At 52.9% G+C, this 5592-nt stretch overlaps 1 pseudogene; it reads left to right on the top strand.

Annotated features, from left to right (window-relative positions):
- On the top strand, positions 1-2002 carry LOC136545498 (UDP-glycosyltransferase 91C1-like; annotated as a pseudogene).
- The last annotated feature ends 3590 nt before the right edge of the window (positions 2003-5592 follow it).

Genomic DNA, 5592 nt, shown 5'->3' with positions numbered 1-5592 from the left:
GCTATCTGGTGGCTGGCCATGGAGGACACCCAAGAAGCTCTCCACATCGTCGTGTTCCCATGGCTGGCCTTCGGCCACATGATCCCATTTCTGGATCTCTCCAGGCGGCTGGCGCGGCGCGGCCACGCCGTTACCTTTGTCTCCACGCCGAGGAACGCTGCCAGGCTAGGCGCAGTCCCGCCGGAGCTCGCAGCGCGTCTACGCGTCGTCAAGCTGGACCTGCCGGAGGTCGAGGGCCTGCCGGACGGAGCCGAGTCGACCGGCCGACGTCCCGCCGGAGAAGGTCGAGCTCCTTAAGAAGGCGTTCGACGGTCTCGCCGTGCCCTTCGAGCGCCTTGTCACCAAGGGCTGTGCCATCGCCGGCGCCGGTGAGGCGGCTGCGTTCTCGAGGAAGCCCGACTGGATCATCCTTGACTTCGCTCAAAACTGGATTTGGCCAATCGTTGAAGAGCACAAGGTGATATATATCTTTCGGTAGCATATTAGCATGCTGTTTTTAGCAGTAATTAGAGAGAGATATGTGCTGTTCTGATTAAGGTTCGGTTTGGTAGGACTTTACTTCACTAGTGAAGCTATTTTTTGTTGCTTCAGCTCTACGAATAGTTTTACCGGTGGAGCTGAAGCGGTTTTGGTAAATCGTTTGGCAAAATGGTTTCCCTATGAGAGCATGTTTTTAGAGGCCTGGAAGAGGAGCCGGGAGAAGCCACTTTTATTGGCTCCATCCCACTCCAAATCACTTAAGGGCATGTTTTTAAGGGCTTCACAGGTGAAGCTATTTTACTTTACCTCGTTTGGTAGAAAACGGCTCCTGAAGCCGATAGAGAAGCCCTGCCAAACGGAGCCTAAACGCTACACTATTAGTTTTCTTAATTTCCTTCTTGTCTCCCTGCCGCCCGCCGCCAGATCGCGTGCGCCATGTTCCTCATCTTCACGGCAGGCGTCTTGGCCTTCGTCGGTCCGAAGCAGCAGAACGAGGCGCAACCACGCACGACGACGGAGGACTTCATGGTCCAGCCGCCGTGGATACCGTTCCCCACCACCATGTCCTTCCGCCGCCATGAGGCGGAGTGGATCGCCGCCGCGTTCCAGCCCAACGCCTCCGGCGTGTCCGACGTGGACCGCTTCTGGCAGGTGCATCACCCGAGCTGCTGCCTCATCGTCATCCGCAGCTGCCCCGAGGCGGAGCCGCGTCTGTTCCCGCTCGTGACAGACCTCTTCGCCAAGCCCGCCGTGCCCACGAGCCTCCTCCTGCCCGAGGACGAGGACGACGCCCGGGGCGGTGGTGACGGGTCCTTCTCTGACGCCATGCAGTGGCTGGACGAGCAGCCCAAGAGGTCCGTCATCTACGTGGCGCTCGGGAGCGAGGCTCCGGTGACGGCAGACCAGGTCCATGAACTAGCGCTCGGGCTGGAGCTCTCCGGCGTGCGCTTCTTCTGGGCGGTCCGGCCGGCCCGTTGGCCACTCCGGCGAGCTGCTTCCGGACGGGTTCGAGGCCTGCGTGGCTGGGCGCGGGGTGGTGCGCGCCGGGTGGGTGCCGCAGGTGCGCGTGCTGGCGCACGCCGCGGTGGGCGCGTTCCTGACGCACTGCGGCTGGGGCTCCACCTTAGAGAGCCTCTTCCGGTTCGGGCTGCCGCTGGTGATGCTGCCGTTCATAACGGACCAGGGCCTCATCGCGCGAGCCATGGCTGCGAGAGGGGTCGGCGTCGAGGTGCCGAGGGACGACGCTGACGGATCGTTCCGCAGGGACGACGTCGCGGCGGCGGTGCGGCGTGTGATGGCGGAGGAAGAGGGCGAGGCGCTCGCGCGCAATGCCAGAGAGATGCAGAAGGTAGTCGGCGACAGGGCAAAACAAGAGCAGTACGTGGATGAGCTTGTGGACTATTTGCGGCGCTACAAATAAGATTTATTCAGTTATTTCAGTGTATCTTTCAGTATTGTCCGAATAATGTTGTCTCTAATAGTTTGGTTCTTGTATCATTCAGTATAAATTGGTGAACATTTGTTATGAAATACTTGCGCCCTTCTTTAAAAAAACGGTAATGCTATAGACAGGACATCCTACGCCAGCGACTCCCCTCCGGGCGCGTGGCGTGACGTGCACCATAACTTTACCTCACTGTGGCACGCGCCGCTCGCCTAAATAAATAAAAAAACAAAATCAACTCCTAGCCGCCTCGCCTCGCTTCGCTTCGCTCCTCACGCGCCGCCTGCCCAACGAGCTCCTCTCTCTCGTGCTTCCCTGGTCCCTGCTGCTCTCGTCTCTCTCTCGCTTGGCCACCCCAGCGTGCGCCCTCTTCCACCCCGGTGGGGCCCCTCCCCCACCTCGACGTCCTCACCCACCGGGAGCCCCAATGCCACAGATCCAGTGGCCCTCTCCCCCACCCCAACGAGATCCATGGAGCACGAGACGCGGCGGTGTTGCAGGGGAGTGGGTGGCTCTCCCCGCCCCTGACGTGACGCCCTCTCTCACCCCGACGATCGAGCTCCCCCCACCCCGGTGGCCATGGCGCTCCTCGCCCCCCATCCCCCACCATCTCCGCCGAGCCAAGCCCAGTACTGGTGGTGCTCACGCGCAGCCGCTCGCCGCCATCTGACCTTGACGACCGGAATTGATCCGGCCCAACCTTCCCCACCCTATGTTGCATATATATGTTTCAAGTGTTTCAGGCGTTTCAGATGTATGTTGCAATTATTTCATATGGATGTTGCACATGTTGCATATGTTGCAAGCGTTTGTTTAAAATATTTCATCTGTTTCCAGACGTATGTTGGCAAACGTTTTGATCTGGATGTTTCATATGTTTTCACACATATGTTGCAACAATATGTAAAAAATATTTCATCTGTTTCAGTCTTCTGTTGCAGCAAGTGTTTTCATGTTGCAAGTTGTAACTTATATCTGGATGTTGCATATGTTTTCGCACATATGTTGCAAGTAGATGTTTCAGATGTTTTATCTGTTTCAGACGTATGTTGCATGCAAGTGTTTTATGCTACACGTGTTTCATGCTGTTCGGAGAGTCAGGGGGCGTCGTGGAATGGGGCGCAGCGAGCCGGTGGCCGGCGGACGTGGCGCACGATATGCTGGGGGCTGGAGGTCGGGGGCACAATGGGGCGGGGGTGCGCCTACAGGGGTGGGGCAAAAGGATGGGGATGGGGGCGGTGTGCGTGGATGGGGGTGGTTCAGGCGTCGGGGCGGGCGTGTCAGGGGGTTGGCAGGCCCTACAGATAAGCATGGTGAGGTGGGGGATTTTTCTTATTCGCATATTAACGTTTCAGCGGGAATTTGCACCGTCCGAAGCTAAGCACCGGGATCGGACGTTCCGGGCGCTAGCAACTCCGTTAAAAAATCATTTGGTTTCTTGGCATATCTTCAATCTTACATATAGTACCGACGAGAGTAGAAATTTTAAGCTACTTGCAGTGAACCATTTCAAACTTTTAAGTATGAAATGGCTCCATCCATTTTTGTAAATGATGTGTGTTTTTTCTTAAAATAAAGAACACCCTGAAAGGATCAAGATGCCCAAGAGGGGGGGTGAATTGGGCTAATTCTAAATTTTCTTGCAATAATCAAATTCCTACGGATAGCCCAATTAACCCCTTGTGCCTAGAAAAGTGTTTCTATCAAACTAACGCACAACGGACTTGCAAGCCTATGCTCCAAACTTACTCTAGCATGGCAATTCTATGAATGTAAAGACAAGTATTGAATTGCTCAAAGTAAATACTCAAAGTAAATGCTCAAAGTAAATGGAGAGAGAGGAACGCGGCGATGTTTTGCCGAGGTATCGGAGAGTCGCCACTCCCCACTAGTCCTCGTTGGAGCACCCGCGCAAGGGTGTAGCTCCCCCTTGATCCGCGCAAGGATCAAGTGCTCTCTACGGGTTGATTCTTCGACACTCCCGTCGCGGCGAATCACCCAAAGCCGCTCACAACTTGAGTTGGGTCACCCACAAGCTCCGCCGGGTGATCACCAAGCTCCCAATCACCACCAAGCCAGTCTAGGTGATGGCGATCACCAAGAGTAACAAGCACAAACTCTCACTTGACCACGCGAAGCCTAATGAGAAGATGGATGCACACTTGGCTACTCTTGATTCACTAATGAGGCTACTCTCTTGGATTCTCAAATCTCAATCACCTCACTAGGACCTTGCTCTTCTTGGCACTCACAAACGTGTTTCTCAGCTGTTCGAATGAGCAAAAGTGACTCCACACATGAGTGGAGCTTCTATTTATAAGGCAGCCTACAAAACGAACTGTTATGAGCTTCTACGGGGTGACCGGACGCTCCGGTCGTACTGACCGGACGCTCCGGTCAGTTCAACCCGTGAACCAGTGAAAATGTGTTGACCGGACGCTGGCAGGGTCCGGTCACCACTGACCGGACGCGTCCGGTCGCATTAAACCCTTACTGGAACCTTACTGTACTCGACCGGACGCTGAACCCCCAGGGTCCGGTCAGTACTGACCGGACGCGTCCGGTCGCAGATTCTCTTCTCTGGAACCTTACTGGAGTCGACCAGATGCTGCTTTTCAGCGTTCGGTCACTTGATCTCTCTAGCGTCCGATCGCACCGAACATAGTCTGTCGATCAAATGAACTGACCGGACCCTACGGCCAGCGTTCGATCGTACCGGAGCCTAGCGTTCAGGTCAGCATTTGACCCTCCATTCACTTCCAACTCTCGATCATATGTGAATGAAGTTTGCTCCAAAGGATCTTAGGCATTCATAGGAGCTACCTAGAGCTAGTTTCAACAAGTGTGCACCACACCTAACTCACTAGACTCATCTAGGTCAAGCTACCCATCCATACCCCCCTTAATAGTACGGCCAAAGGAAAAACAAAGTCCTAAACTACTCTAAGTGTCTCTCCAACTCCAATCGATACTTAGAACTAGTCATCCTTAACCTTGTCGTCCATTCTTTGAAAACCGAAACAATTTCTATCGTAGGGGCATGACAACTTTGATTGCCCAATCGATCTCCATTACCATGACCTAACTTAATTGCATCTGCAAAACACACATTAGTCATAGTAATCTTGTATTATCATTAATCACCGAAACCCAACTAGGGGCCTAGATGCTTTCAATCTCCCCCTTTTTGGTGATTGATGACAATACCACCTCGAGTATGTGAAAGAGTGAGGTTTTTGACGGGCTTGGTTCATATAAGCTTTTGTCGATAAGAACAAAAGTGTTAGTCAAGCTTATATGACCCAAGCCAACACATGTACTCAAGGGATATGAATTAAGCATGAGTACGAGTAACAAAGCTCATTTGCATCAGAGTATAAACGCGGAAGCAAAGGCAAATGAGCATAACACAAGTGATATGATATATAAATAATGTAAAGTAGAGAGCACACATGTCATATATCACAATCAAGTAGATATCACTATCACATAGATATAATAATATGTATGAAAGTAACACACGAATACATAAAAGTAATAGTGTATCACACAGATAAAACTCCAAATGTATATAACAAGCTACTACTAAATAACTAGCTCCCCCTGAAAGTCGCTCCCCCTGAGTCTACATACTCGAACCCTCTCCCCCTTTGGCGTCAAACACCAAA

The sequence above is a fragment of the Miscanthus floridulus genome, chromosome 3 (assembly GCF_019320115.1).
Source record: "Miscanthus floridulus cultivar M001 chromosome 3, ASM1932011v1, whole genome shotgun sequence".
Classification (NCBI taxonomy): domain Eukaryota; kingdom Viridiplantae; phylum Streptophyta; class Magnoliopsida; order Poales; family Poaceae; genus Miscanthus; species Miscanthus floridulus.
This window is presented reverse-complemented; position numbering and strand designations above follow the sequence as displayed.